This window comes from Oncorhynchus mykiss, chromosome 20 (genome assembly GCF_013265735.2).
Source record: "Oncorhynchus mykiss isolate Arlee chromosome 20, USDA_OmykA_1.1, whole genome shotgun sequence".
Classification (NCBI taxonomy): domain Eukaryota; kingdom Metazoa; phylum Chordata; class Actinopteri; order Salmoniformes; family Salmonidae; genus Oncorhynchus; species Oncorhynchus mykiss.
In genome coordinates this window covers 2772468-2788593 of record NC_048584.1, presented here as the reverse complement: position 1 = coordinate 2788593, position 16126 = coordinate 2772468, and the positions used below count along the sequence as shown (strand labels likewise).

The 16126-nt window shown below is 44.7% G+C and overlaps 1 protein-coding gene across 2 annotated transcripts in view; it reads right to left on the bottom strand.

Annotated features, from left to right (window-relative positions):
- LOC110498819 (dynamin binding protein) overlaps positions 1-5672 on the bottom strand; it is a 124711-nt gene extending 119039 nt beyond the window's left edge. Inside the window, exon 1 of one of the 2 annotated variants that reach the window (XM_036955607.1) lies at positions 5209-5672. The gene's annotated coding sequence lies outside the window, so the exon portion shown is untranslated. The remainder of the gene's footprint in view (positions 1-5208) is intronic. The other variant, XM_021575455.2, reaches the window with a different exon arrangement.
- Between the last annotated feature and the right edge of the window lie 10454 nt (positions 5673-16126).

Sequence of the window (16126 nt, the reverse complement as noted above, 5' to 3'; positions counted from 1 at the left end):
CCAGAAACACCAAGTCGGTGAGAGAGGGGCCATAAATCTAGCCCAGGGATGGGCCGTCGGACCAATTTTTGCTGATGTGTATATGCTGCTCTGTTGTATATTCCTGTTGCATGTACAACTATATTAATACTGTCAGATGTACAGTGGGGCAATAAAGTATTGTCAGCCACCAATTGTGCAAGTTCTCCCACTTAAAAAGATGAGAGGCCTGTAATTTTCATCATAGGTACACTTCAACTATGACAGACAAAATGAGAAAAAGAAACCAAGAAAATGACATTGTAGGATTTTTAATGAATTTATTTGCAAATGATGGTGGAAAATAAGTATTTGGTCAATAACAAAAGTTTATCTCAATACTTTGTTAAATACCCTTTGTTGGCAATGACAGAGGTCAAACGTTTTCTGTAAGTCTTCACAAGGTTTTCACACACTGTTGCTGGTATTTTGGCCCATTCCTCTATGCAGATCTCCTCTAGAGCAGTGATGTTTTGGGGCTGTTGCTGGGCAACACGGACTCCCTCCAAAGAATTACAGGCCTCTCATCTTTTTAAGTGGGAGAACTTGCACAATTGGTGGCTGACTAAATACTTTTTTGCCCCACTATATATGTTTCCTCCCTTTAGAACCACAAGTCCATCCTATGTAGACTAAAGATTTCAGTGGGAATACTATAGTGTGCGGTAGTGATGGAAATAAAGGTTCTGGACGGAGAAGCATCCATACTGTTCTTGCTGGACAGCGTGTAGCGAGTCAGAACCAAATATATCAGTATTCAGTCACTAACGGGTAAGCTCAAAAGCCAAGCGCTCAGATGACTCCAGCAAGCAGTTTTTACACTTGACAACCCAAAATTTGCTGCAGTGCCTAATGCTAGCTAGCATGAAGATGAAAAGGGCAGTTTTCTAGAAAAACTAGCAGTATCTTCAATGTATCAGTGTGGATAAAAGTAACATTTGAAGTACAGTGGCATATCCCATCCCTGCATTGAGGTATATTTTCCAACCCTTATCTCGCTCCGGCTCCACGGTGTCTTAAAACGTAACCATGATTGCATTCCGACCCCAGTGAAGTTTAGGGTGTATCACAATTGGTCCCTTTCACACATTTTTTTTAAACTCAGTGCAGTTCGCAACATTTCGTGTGAACACGCCAAAGGAACTCAGACTAGAGGTCGACCGATTAATCGGAATGGCTGATTTAATTAGGGCCGATTTCAAGTTTTCATAACAATCGGAAATCTGTATTTTTGGACACCGATTTTTGGTCCCCAAAAAATGTACACCTTTATTTAACAAGGAAAGTCAGTTAAGAACACGTTCTTATTTTTCAATGACGGCTTAGGAACGGTGGGTTAACTGCCTTGTTCAGGGGCAAAATGACAGATTTTTTACCTTGTCAGCTCGGGGATTCAATCTTGCAACCTTACAGTTAACTAGTCCAACGCTTAAGCCTCTCATTGCACTCCACGAGGCGCCTACCTTTTACGCAAATGCAGTAAGAAGCCACGGTAAGTTGCTAGCTAGCATTACATGTATCTTATAGAAAACAATCAATCATAATCACTAGTTAACTACACATGGTTGATGATATTACTAGTTTATCTAGCGTTGCATATAATCGATGCAGTGCGCATTCGCGGAAAAAGGACTGTCGTTGCTCCAACGTGTACCTAACCATAAACATCAATGCCTTTCTTAAAATCAATACACAGGCCTCCCGGGTGGCGCAGTGGTTAAGGGCGCTGTACTGCAGCGCCAGCTGTGCCATCAGAGTCCCTGGGTTCGCGCCCAGGCTCTGTCGTAACCGGCCGCAACCGGGAGGTCCGTGGGGCGACGCACAATTGTCTCATCGCGCACCAGCGACTCCTGTGGTGGGCTGTGCGCAGTGTGCGCTAACCAAGGTGGCCAGGTGTACGGTGTTTCCTCCGGCGCATTCCGGGTTGGATGCGTGCTGTGTTAAGAAGCAGTGCGGCTTGGTTGGGTTGTGTATCGGAGGACGCATGACTTTCAGCCTTCGTCTCTCCTGAGCCCGTACGGGAGTTGTAGCGATGAGACAAGATAGTAGCTACTACAACAATTGGATACTACGAAATTGGGGAGAAAAAGGGGTAAAATTCAACAACAAAAAAAATCAAAACACAGAATATATTTTTAAACCTGCATATTTTTAAACCTCCCTTCTTGAGTTCATTGAACGCATATGCGATAATAATAAACTTTTGGTTTTTGAAATTATATTTTCCGGGTTCGACCATATTAATGACAAAGGGCTCGTATTGCTGTGTGTTATTATGTTATAATTAAGTCTATGATTTGATATTTGATAGAGCAGTCTGACTGAGCAGTGGTAGGCAGCAGCAAGCATTCATTCAAACAGCACTTTTGTGCGTTTTGCCAGCAGCTCTTTGCTGTACTTCAAGCATTGCGCTGTTTATGACTTCAAGTCTATCAACTCCCGAGATTAGGCTGGTGTAACCAATGTGAAATGGCTAGCTAGTTAGCGGGATGCGCGCTAATAGCGTTTCAAACGTCACTCGCTCTGAGACTTAGAGTAGTTGTTCCCCTTGCTCTGCATGGGTAACGCTGCTTCGAGGGTGGGTGTTGTCGATGTGTTCCTGGTTCGAGCCCAGGTAGGGGCGAGGAGAGGGACGGAAGCTATACTGTTACACTGGCAATACTAAAGTGCCTATAAGAACATCCAATAGTCAAAGGTATATGGAATACAAATGGTATAGAGAGAAATAGTCCTATAAATACTATATTAACTACAACCTAAAACTTCTTACCTGGGAATATTGAAGACTCATGTTAAAAGGAACCACCAGCTTTCATATGTTCTCATGTTCTGAGCAAGGAACTTAAACGTTAGCTTTTTTACATGGCACATATTGCACTTTTACTTTCTTCTCCAACACTTTGTTTTTGCATTATTTAAACCAAATTGAACATGTTTCATTATTTATTTGAGGCTAAATTGATTTTTTATTGATGTAATATATTAAGTTAAAATAAGTGTTAATTCAGTATTGTTGTAATTGTCATTATTACAAATAAATAAAAATATTGGCCGATTAAATCGGTATCGGCTTGTTTTGGTCCTCCAATAATCGGCATCGGTGTTAAAAAATCATAAATCGGTCGACCTCTAACTCAGACCCCTCAAAAGATTCCCGCGAACCGAGTTTGGCTCATTTAAAAAGGGAATTTAAGTGCAATGTGAACAAGTGCTGAGTGATTAACAGACATTTCAGTATTTATTCTGGTTATTAAACAACTAATTGACTGACGTCGGTTCAAATAATTTAATTCCATTTCGTTTTGTTTTTTTGGGAGACCATCTCGCCATTTCTCTAGAGAGAAATCAAATCAAGAACTATGAGGGTCGCTGGGCTGAAGGGAGTTGAAGGGAGCAAATATTTAACCTAGTTCAGCACAGAAATGTGGTAATTACCTACAATGACCATAATCCATTGCGCCTGATATTTACACCTCGGATAGAGATGGATACACTTTTACACCGGTTAGGTTAGGTACCCAAAGACCGCATAGACCAAATGAGACAGGAATAAACAACTTCGAGAGAGGGATAGTATGCCTTAACTACTTTGAAGAACTAGTAAAAATGATTTTGTCTAAAGACAGTACAATATGGGGATCTCAGAGAACTGGCTTTTTGCCTGAATGGAGATGAGATTACTAAGGAATGAAAAAATATAGTCATCAAATAAAAACTAATATACACAAGTGAAATATTTTAGTGAAAAAAAAGTGCTGTTTTTGGATATTGACTGTCAAGAATGAACAGAAATGTCAAAATATGTTTTTAGTTGAAGATTATTTGTTTGCAATATGTGATCTATAGGGTGAGATCTTCATAAGCCGTTTATTTGATTGTGGGGTTTGAATAGTGTGAGAAGAAAACATATTTGGTAAGATTCACAACAAAGTGTACAAAATCTATTCTTAAAGGGGCAGTAGCCTTCATTGAGTGTACAATTTTCAATTACAGCATTATTTAGTCTGCAGTTAGAGAATTAATAACTATTTGTTCAGATACCAATAATATTTACATGTTAATATTATCTTCTGAGTAATTATTATGTCTCATATTTTAATTAAATGCAATCTATTAGCTTCCAAAATGTAAGTCTAACTGTACGATAACACCATTCTGATAGAATGGCTCGTCCTGCACTTTGTAAAAACCTAGAGTGCATGAAGTTAATTTTGGAAAATGATCTTGGGTCCATTCTAAATATCGCTTTGAATTCACATTGCTGATTCATACCACAAAATACGTGAAGTGAACTGGAAAAAAATAATTGAGTCCTCATTCAAATGCAAGGGCAGTGGGAATACTTTTTTTTTTTTTTTTACCCCAGAGTGCAATCGGTTATTTTAAAAGGGACTATATATGAAAACACACTTAGTGTAAACAAGCGTAACGGTAGGGTGGGAATCTGTTGGCTACAAACAAGTATAGGCTTTGACAGAAGACAAATTATGCTTTTGGAAAGTATATAAAAACCTGCTACACGTCGTTTTGTCGGCGTGAGTTATTCCAACGTCACGTCGCAGGCCTAGGTTTCAGCCTAGGCCTGCAGGCATCATATTTTGTCAATGTTTTCTCTCGCTTCACAAACCTTGACAACGACGAGGCTACGTTTGTCAGATGACTGGTAATGTCATCCACTGCCTAGTTCTCAACCTATACACATCCGTCCTGCTAGTGGTATGGTGACACAACCATCTAGAATTTAGGTACTCCGTTCACGTCCCTCGTTAAGTAACCCTAAGAACTTTTGTGTTCTGTTGGTTGAGTAGCCTATAGCCATACAAAATGTATAGATGGGGAGAGTAATCGATTGTTTTTCATATATTAAGCAATAATTTCAAACATGTTAATTGTATAAAACGCATAACAATTTGCAACTGGTTTCATGTTCACTTATGGGAGTGGAACGACAAAATGTAGAGGTAACAATATCGCCATAGCTGCAACACTTCAACTACAGTGTAGCAGCCTATATTCGTGGTAAGTGTGTGACTGTTACAAAGTAGCCTATAATGTGACAGCTGATCGGCTCTGTATGGACGGACATATGTCCCTCATCATGTGATCGTTGATGTCTTCTGCTTGCATGAAAAGAAAATAGATCTGATGTAAAAGCATAATAAAAGCAAAAGTTGCCTCCTGATAGCTTACCTGTAGCATCCGTGAAGTTACCGAAGTGCTCAAATCAAGTCTTTATATTTCAGTCTGGCAAGTTATCTAACTTTCGGTCCGTATTGCTGTCTTTCGTTGATACTCAGGCAATAAATTCTGCGGCCACATCCACCGCCTACTGCAAGTAAGATAAAATGTTCTTTACAAAACAGACACGTTCACGGTCTACAAATCACTTCCAAAGCTCATTGGTTAGACACATTACAAAAAAAGTCGCTTGCCAACACTTGTGTCATAGTCTTTGGAATCAGCTGTCATCCTATGAAAGTTGAATCTCAGGGTCGTTCCCCGTTTACTTAGAAAAATATATAATGGCGAGATGCTCATGTCTCCGCCCTAACAATGGGAGTCGTTGTCCCAAAGGCGGGAAGGCGGGCGACAAGCTTTGGTCCAAAATAAACCCATCGAAACTTATTGGGCTTATTTTGGACTGATTTTGGCAAGAGTGAAACCTCTCGCTTCGCCTCTTCCTCTCTGACGTCAACGTCACCTCCCCTTTCATGAGAGGGACCCAATGGCTGCCCTTTCTCTGCCTGAATGAAAATAAGATATGGTTTTACCACAGATAGACGAGACAGATATTTAAATTCAATTCTATTTAAGGGGCTTTATTGGCATGGGAAACATGTGTTAACATTGCCAAAGCAAGTGAGGTAGATAATATACAAAAGTGAAATAAACAATACTGTACATTTTTAAAAATTATAGATACAGAAGTTTCAAAAAAATAAAGACATTACAAATGTCATATTACTTATATATAGAGTGTTGTAACGATGTACAAATGGTTAAGGGTACACAAGGGGAAATAAATAAGCATAAATATGGGTTGTATTTACAATGGTGTGTGTTCTTCACTGGTTGCCCTTTTCTTGTGGCAACAGGTCACAAATCTTGCTGCTGTGATGGCACACTGTGGAATTTCAACCAGTAGATATGGGAGTTTATCAAAATTGGATTTGTTTTTCGAATTCTTTGTGGATCTGTGTAATCTGAGGGAAATATGTCTCTCTAATATGGTCACACATTGGGCAGAAGGTTAGGAAGTGCAGCTCAGTTTCCACGTCATTTTGTGGGCAGTGAGCACATAGCCTGTCTTCTCTTGAGAGCCATGTCTGCCTACGGCGGCCTTTCTCAATAGCAAGGCTATGCTCACTGAGTCTGTACATAGTCAAAGCTTTCCTTAAGTTTGGGTCAGTCACAGGGCCAAATAGCATTCTAGTTTGCTCTGTTTTTTTGTTTATTCTTTCCAATGTGTCAAGTAATTATCTTTTTGTTTTCTCATGATTTGGTTGGGTCTAATTGTGCTGCTGTCCTGGGGCTCTGTGGGATTTGTTTGTGTTTGTGAACAGAGCCCCAGGACCAGCTTGATTAGGGGACTCTTCTCTAGGTTCATCTCTCTGTAGGTGATGGCTTTGTTATGGAAGGTTTGGGAATCGCTTCCTTTTAGGTGGTTGTAGAATTTAACGGCTCTTTTCTGGATTTTGATCATTAGTGGGTATCGGCCTAATTCTGCTCTGCAGAATACATCCAGTGAAATACATATTTCACTGGATGTATAAATGTGAGAGGAAGCCCAGTGGCCGGCAGTGGGAGAAGATTGAGCTAGATGGATTTTGGCCGATATTCTGCAAATTTTCTCATAAATTAAACATTTGATCTCTATACAGTTTTCTGTTTCCAAAACTAGAATCTATAATAAACAGAGTGCACTAAGTTTGGTAGACTTGACTTACCTAATTGTTTATATAGATTACTTTGTTTAAAATAGCTAGAAATCGATTTCTTTGCAAGTTTTCCCTCTACTAGTACTCCTTTTGTGAATCAACTTTTTTCATGATAAGAAACATTTGCCATCAATAAATACCTTGTTTACTGTAAAATGGAAGGGAGGAATATCCCTTTTCCAGTTTCCAGATGTTGAAAGGTATTTAATAAATAATAAAGATGCATTTGGAGTAACTATTACATGGTGAGGCACACGTTGTTGACTATGTCATCTGTAGTGTGCTGTATCCATGACTACCCATTGAATCAATCACCAGGAACACTTTGAAGTGTTTTATTCTGATGATTGACTTTGTGAATAAAAATAATTTTCTGTAAGACACTGTCCTCTGAAGCAGTACCTACCAGATTAAATTGCATGAATCCACCCCCTCAATCTGCAACAGCTGAACGTTGTAGTAGACAAATAAGTAAGCCAACAACAACGTTTGTAGCAATTAAAGATATTTAAACGTTTTATTTCACCTTTACTTAACCAGGTTTGCTAGTTGAGAACACCTTTATTTAACCAGGTAGGCTAGTTGAGAACACCTTTGTTTAACCAGGTAGGCTAGTTGAGAACAAGTTCTCATTTACAACTGCGACCTGGCCAAGATAAAGCATAGCAGTGCGACAAATACAACAGCACAGAGTTACACATGGAAAAAACAAACATACGGTCAATAATACAGTAGAAAAAAAAAATCTATATACAGTGAGTGCAATTGAGGTAAGATAGGGGAGGTAAGGCAATAAATAGGCCATGGTGGCGAAGTAATTACAATATAGCAATTAGACACTGGAATCGTAGATGTGCAGAACATGAATGTGCAAATAGAGATACTGTGGTGCAAAGGAGCAAGATAAATAAATAAATACAGTATGGGGATGAGGTAGTTGGATGGGCTGGTTACATATGGGCTATGTACAGGTGCAGTGATCTGTGAGCTGCTCTGACAGCTGGTGCTGAAAGATAGTAAGGGAGATATGGGTCTCCAGCTTCAGGGATTTTTGCAGTTCGTTCCAGTCATTGGCAGCAGAGAACTGGAAGGAAAGGTGGCCAAAGGAGGAATTGACTTTGGGGGTGACCCGTGAGATATACCTGCTGGAGCGCATACTACGGGTGGGTGCTTCTATGGTGACCAGTGAGCTGAGATAAGGCGGGGCTTTACCTAGCAGAGACTTGTAGATGACCTGGAGCCAGTGGGTTTGGCGACGAGCATGCAGCAATGGCCAGCCAACGAGAGCGTACAGGTCACAGTGGTGGGTAATATATGGGGCTTTGGTGACAAAACGGTTGGCACTGTGATAGACTGCATACAATTTGTTGAGTAGAGTGTTAGAGGCTATTTTGTAAATGACTTTGCCGAAGTCGAGGATCGGTAGGATGGTCAGTTTTACGAGGGTATGTTTAGCAACATGAGTGAAGGATGCGATAATAAAGTGGTAATAACAGACATGTGCACATGTGTTTCAATTCCGTAATTCTGTTTTTGTTAAACATGCTACACATAGGATTTTTTTTTTTTAAATTGCATTGTAATTTCATAAAATGTCCATAATATATCTGCAGTAATAGTGGAATGATAGTGTTTCACAGTATTACTGATCCGCCAGCCAGTGTCCTGATTGGCTGTGATATTCGCCCTAATGATTTCTCCAGCTGGAGCAGCATCTGTTGTCAAAATGTGAAAGTTGTTCTGACTTTGTGGTTGTGTTGTTTAGTGGAAATCATTCTGTCAGTTCCTGGTTGCAAAGATTCTATACAGTCTACTCAATTTCACTTCACTACAGTTAGGTTCTAATTCTCAGAGTAAAAAACTCAACGGAAAGCTTAACCAAGTTTATTCTTCCCAGAAGGTCAATACAGCTGCATTAGACAAAAACATTTTCACACAAGCACTGATTTTTAACCCTTCCTCCCTTCCTCCGAGGCTGAGTCTCCCCCTACACATCTGTATAAACATCGTTCTTTACTGCTAGGCAGGACAGTAAATGATATGGACCATAAACTTTTATTTCTCCCTTAACGTGACCTGACCTGATCTTGACCCCGCTTCCTCAGTAATCCATGGCTCTCTCCCCTCATCAATGCCTGTCACATGTGATCGCTTTCCCTCAGTGGCATGAATATATTTATAAGTATATTTCATATTCTCAGAATCCAACAGTACCCTCTAAATCACTGTAAAATATATCTTCAATAGACCAGAACTGCTGATTAAACCTGGTGGACCAAAATCAAAAGTAACTTGTAGCTTTCGGTTTTGGTCCACCAACTTCAGAAAAGCAGTAAAAATGCTATTTTTTTCTTATTGAAAATATATTTCTTAGCGATTTAGATGGTACAATGAATCCCTTGTTTTCTTTCACAGCCTGAAATTGAGTGAACAGCGTAGAATTTTGGCAACCAGGAAATGACAGAGCTATTTCCACTAGATAACACAGCCACAAAGTCTGATGTAGCAAAATTTAAAAAGGTGTTTTTTTTAACGTTGGATAAAATTACAGACTCAGAGCTAGAAAATGGTATATCATAAACTACAGTTGAGGAACAATGGGAAAGTGTTTTTTTTTTTGTTTTTTTTAACTTTAACCCCCCTTTTTCTCCCCAATTTCATGGTATCCAATTGGTAGTTACAGTCTTGTCTCATAGCTGCAACTCCCGTACGGACTCGGGAGAGGCGAAGGACGAGAGCCATGCGTCCTCCGACACACAACCCAGCCAAGCCGCACTGCTTCTTGACACAATGCCCGCTTAACTCGGAAGCCAGCCACATCAATGTATTGAAGGAAACACCATACACCTGGAGACTGTGTCAGTGTGCATGCGCTTGGCCCGCCACGAGTCACTAGAGCGTGATGGGACAAGGACATCCCTACCGGCCAGACCCTCCTCTAACCCGGACGACATTGGGCCAATTGTGCGCCACCCCATGGGTCTCCCGGTCAAATCAGGATCTCTAGGGGCACCGCTAGCAACTGCACCACTCGGCCTTAGACCACTGCACCACTCGGCCTTAGACCACTGCACCACTTGGCTTTAGACCACTGCACCACTCGGGCCTTAGACCACTGCACCACTCGGCCTTAGACCACTGCACCACTCGGCCTTAGACCACTGCACCACTCGGAAGGCGCAACAATGGGAAAGTTGATCAACTTGAAACCTCACTTTTGAGAAATGGCCCTTGAATGTTTTGGTACCAACTGGAGAGCTTTTCTTTGTCTACACCCATTCAGCATCAATCACACCCTTTTAAGCTTTAGCCCCACCCATCTCTTTAAGGATTCACATGTGAGTGTCACACCCTGATCTTTTTCACCTGTCCTTGTGATTGTCGCTTATTTTCCTCAGTGTAATTATCTCTGTGCTTCCTGTCTCTCTGTGCCAGTTCGTCTTGTATGTTTCCAAGTTTTTGCATTCTCCTTTTTCTAGTCCTCCCGGTTTTGACCTTTGCCTGTTTCTGGACTTTGTACCTGCCTGCTAAATTTAATCTGGTGTGCCAGAGTGTGCTCTGGGCGTTCGTAAACTCAAAGCTTTGTCAGATTGTCCGTTCTTAAATTCAGAGTGTTTTGCTCTCTGAGCGTTCAGAGTGCACACTGGATGCTCTGGCCAAGGAGTAGGGTTGATGAGAGCTTTCTGACCTAACAACAGCAGTCAAGCACCCAAGCTAACTGACTAAAGTTGGCTAGTTTTTTAGCTACTTCCAGACACAAATGAGAGAACAGCTCACTGACCATTTTACTTGCCCTAGCAGAGCTGGTTAGGCTGTTTTTATGTTATTGTAACGGTTTTCTATATGAGAAGGAGAGTCGGACCAAAATGCAGCGTGTAGATTGCGATCCATGTTTTAATGAACAAACGTAAAACACGAATCAATGCAAACACTACAAAATAAAGAACGTGATGAACGTAACGAAAACCTAAAACAGCCTATCTGGTGAAAAACACATAGACAGGAACAATCACCCACAAACACACAGTGAAACCCAGGCTACCTAAATATGGTTCCCAATCAGAGACAATGACTAACACCTGCCTCTGATTGAGAACCATATCAGGCCAGACATAGAAATAGACAAACAAGACATCCAACATAGAATGCCCACCCAGTTCACGTCCTGACCAACACTAAAACAAGAAAAACACACACAAACGATGGTCAGAACGTGACAGTACCCCCCCTCCAAGGTGCGGACTCCGGACGCACAACTTAAACCTATGGGGGAGGGTGTGGGTGGGCATCTGTCCGCGGTGGCGGCTCTGGCGCTGGACGTGGACCCCACTCCATAACAGTTTTAGTCCACCTCCTTAGCGTCCCTAGATAGGTTACCCTCCTTAAAGACCGCTCGGGACAGAGGGGCAGCTCGGGACAGAGGTAGCTCGGGACTGATGGGTAGCTCAGCACTGAGAGGAAGCTCAGCACTGAGAGGAAGCTCAGCACTGAGAGGAAGCTCAGGCAGGTGGTTGGATCCGGCAGATCCTGGCTGGCTGGCGGTTCTGGAAGAGTCTGGTCGACTGGCGGATCCGGAAGAGTCTGGTCGACTGGCGGATCCGGAAGAGTCTGGTCGACTGGCGGATCCGGAAGAGTCTGGTCGACTGGCGGATCCGGAAGAGTCTGGTCGACTGGCGGATCCGGAAGAGTCTGGTCGACTGGCGGATCCGGAAGAGTCTGGTCGACTGGCGGATCCGGAAGAGTCTGGTCGACTGGCGGATCCGGAAGAGTCTGGTCGACTGGCGGATCTGGAAGATTCTGGTCGACTGGCGGATCTGGAAGATTCTGGTCGACTGGCGGATCTGGAAGATTCTGGTCGACTGGCGGATCTGGAAGATTCTGGTCGACTGGCGGATCTGGAAGATTCTGGTCGACTGGCGGATCTGGAAGAGTCTGGTCGACTGGCGGATCTGGAAGAGTCTGGTCGACTGGCGGATCTGGAAGAGTCTGGTCGACTGGCAGATCTGGAAGAGTCTGGTCGACTGGCAGATCTGGAAGAGTCTGGTCGACTGGCAGATCTGGAAGAGTCTGGTCGACTGGCAGATCTGGAAGAGTCTGGTCGACTGGCAGATCTGGAAGAGTCTGGTCGACTGGCAGATCTGGAAGAGTCTGGTCGACTGGCAGATCTGGAAGAGTCTGGTCGACTGGCAGATCTGGTAGAGTCTGGTCGACTGGCTGCTCTGGCTGCTCCATGCTGACTGGCTGCTCCATGATGACTGGCAGCTCTGGCTGCTCCATGCTGACTGGCTGCTCCATGCTGCCTGGCAGCTCTATGCAGACTGGCAGCTCCTTGCAGACTGGCAGCTCTATGCAGACTGGCAGTTCTGAACAGGCGGGAGACTCCGGCAGCGCTGTAGAGAAGGAAGGCTCTAACAGCGCTAAACAGGCGGGAGACTCCGACAGCGCTGGAGAGGAGGAAGGCTCTGGCAGCGCTGGACAGGCGAGGCGCACTGTAGGCCTGATGCGTGGTGCTGGCACTGGTGGTACTGGGCCGAGGACACGCACAGGAAGCCTGGTGCGGGGAGCTGCTACCGGAGGGCTGGGGTGTGGAGGTGGTACTGGAAAAACCGGACCGTGCAGGTGCACTGGAGCTCTTGAGCACCGAGCCTGCCCAACCTTACCTGGTTGAATGCTCACGGTCGCCCTGCCAGTGCGGCGAGGTGGAATAGCCCGCACTGGGCTATGCAGGCGAACCGGAGACACCGAGCGCAAGGGTGGTGCCATGTAAGCCGGCCCAAGGAGACGCACTGGGGACCAGCTGCGTAGAGCCGGCTTCATGGCATTAGGCTCGACGCTCAATCTAGCCCGGCCGACACGCGGAGCTGGAATATACCGCACCGGGCTATGCACCCGCACTGGAGACACCGTGCGCACCACTGCATAACACGGTGCCTGTCCGGTCTCTCTAGCCCCCCGGTAAGCACAGGGAGTCTGCCCAGGTCTCCTACCTGGCGTAGCCATACTCCCTGTTAGCCCCCCCCCAAGAAATTTTTGGGGCTGCCTCTCAGGCTTCCATCCGCTACGTCGTGCTGCCTCCTCATATCTGCGCCTCTCCGCTTTCGCCGCCTCCAGTTCTTCTTTGGGGCGGCGATATTCTCCTGGCTGAGCCCAGGGTCCTCTTCCTTCTAATTCGTCCTCCCATGTCCATACCTCCTCTTTGGGCTGCTCCTGTTGCCTCTTCTCCTGCTGCACCTTTGGGCGGCTACACTCCCCTGGTTTAGCCCAGGGTCCTCTCCCGTCGAGGATTTCCTCCCATGTCCAGAAATCCTTATTGCGCGTCTCCTCGCGCTGCTCCTGCCTGTTGACACGCTGCTTGGTCCTTTTGTGGTGGGTGATTCTGTAACGGTTTTCTATATGAGAAGGAGAGTCGGACCAAAATGCAGCGTGTAGATTGCGATCCATGTTTTAATGAACAAACGTAAAACACGAATCAATGCAAACACTACAAAATAAAGAACGTGATGAACGTAACGAAAACCTAAAACAGCCTATCTGGTGAAAAACACATAGACAGGAACAATCACCCACAAACACACAGTGAAACCCAGGCTACCTAAATATGGTTCCCAATCAGAGACAATGACTAACACCTGCCTCTGATTGAGAACCATATCAGGCCAGACATAGAAATAGACAAACAAGACATCCAACATAGAATGCCCACCCAGTTCACGTCCTGACCAACACTAAAACAAGAAAAACACACACAAACGATGGTCAGAACGTGACAGTTATGCAGAGAGTTTGTGACTGCAACTGTGCTGCTAGCAACAATTTAATTACGCTTTTTTTTTTGCCAAAATTTACTGACACCGGCCATATTCAAGGGGTTTTGAGCGTTCGTAAATTCGGCAGTTATTCTGCACTCTGACACACTCAGACGAGAGTGCTCTGAAATCGGAGTAGATACCCAGAGAGAATTTTACCACCTACGTCTATCGACAGTTGTCGCTGTGACATCATAAACATTCTATTAAAATAGTTACTTGCATTGTGGTCTTTTGTTTAGGCATGTTGCTAACTAGCTAGCGAAAAAATTTACCATAATCCCAACTCATAACGTTACTGCATGAATCTGCTTGTAGCTAACCAACCAGGTTCAATGTTAGCTAGCTAACATTAGGCTAAAACTAGCAATGCAAATCGCTCTGAGACACAAATAATAGTACTACACAGATCATACACGTAACGTTAGCTGGCTAGCCAGCCAGTTAATGTTAGCTAGCTAGCTAACAGTACACTTTAACTTGAAATGAAAATGACTTTCTGATAAAATTAGAAACGTGTAATATCTGAAAATGTAGCTAGCTAGACTCTCTTACCTGTATATATGGATGGACGCTTCTCTCACTCCCTGTCACAGATACCTTGGTTGCCCTTAGTTTGTGTTCTCTTTTTGACACCGTCTGCATTTTTTCAATCAAATGTCAGAATTTCAAAACTTGGTCCTCCAGAAAGTGGAGAGCAACACTTATGCAGTTCTGCTACGTGATGTCTTTCAAAAAATCTGCTTTAGAAAGGATTAACTACATCTATGACAAGAAGCCTCCAGTGATGATCCATGACAAGAAGCCTCCAGTGATGATCCATGGCAAGAAGCATCCAGTGATGATCCATGGAAAGAAGCCTCCAGTGATGATCCATGGCACGAAGCCTCCAGTGATGATCCATGGCACGAAGCCTCCAGCGACGGCCTCTAGTCCGGAGCCTCCAGCGACAGCCCCCAGTCCGGGGCCCCCAGTGACGGTCCCCAGTCCGGGGCCGGCAGCGAGGGTACCCAGTCCGGGGCCGGCAGCGAGGGTGCCCAGTCCGGGGCCGGCAGCGAGGGTACCCAGTCCGGGGCCGGCAGCGAGGGTGCCCAGTCCGGGGCCGGCAGCGAGGGTACCCAGTCCGGGGCCGGCAGCTAGGGTCCCAGTCCGGTGCCCGCAGTGAGGGTCCCCAGTCCGGGGCCCGCAGTCTGGGGCCCGCGACGAGGGTCCCCACACCAGAGGCGCCACCAAAGTGGGGTGAGCCAGAGGTGGAGCGGGGTCTACGTCCCGCACCAGAGCCGCCACAGCGGATAGATGCCCACCCGGACCCTCGCCTATAGGTTCAGGTTTTGCGGCCTGAGTCCGCACCTTTGGGGGCGGGGGTACTGTCACGCCCTGACCTTAGAGAGCCTTTTTATGTCTCTATTTGGTTTGGTCAGGGTGTGATTTGGGTGGGCATTCTATGTTCTTTATTTCTAGGTTTTGTGTTTGTGTTACCACATGAGGGAGAAAGATGTCTTCCCTGTAAAGCACAGCATTTAAATTGCCTGCAATGACCACAGGCTCAGTTCGATGATGCTCTGACACACCGCCCCAGACCATGACTGACCATCTACCTCCAAATAGATCCCGCTCCAGAGTACAGGCCCCTGTGTAACGCTCATTCCTTCGATGATAAACGCGAATCCAACCATCACCCCTGGTGAGACAAAACCGCGACTCGTCAGTGAAGAGCACTTTTTGCCAGTCTTGTCTGGTCCAGCGACGGTGGGTTTGTGCCCATAGGCGACGGTGTTGCCTGTGATGTCTGGTGAGGACCTGCCTTACAACAGTCCTACAAGCCTCTCTCAGCCTATTGCGGACAGTCTGAGCACTGATGGAGGGATTGTGCGTTCCTGGTGTAACTCGGGTAGTTGTTGTTGCCATCCTGTACCTGTCCCGCAGGTGTGATGTCCAGATGTGCAGGTGTTGTTACACGTGGTCTGCCACTGTCTCCCTGTAGCACTGTCTTAGACGTCTCATAGTGCGGACATTGCAATTTATTGCCCTGGCTACATCTGCAGTCCTCATGCCTCCTTGCAGCATTCCTAAGGCACGTTCACACAGATGAGCAGGGACCCTGGGCATCTTTCTTTTGGTGTTTTTCAGAGTCAGTAGAAAGGCCTCTTTAGTGTCCTAAGTTTTCATAACTTTGACCTTAATTGCCTATTGTCTGTAAGGCGCTTGTGTCTTAACAACCGTTCCACAGGCGCATGTTCATTAATTGTTTTTGGTTCATTGAACAAGCATGGGAAACCGTGTTTAAACCCTTTACAAGACCTGTGAAGTTATTTGGATTTTTAAGAATTATCTTGGAATGACAGGGTCCTGAAAAAGGGACAT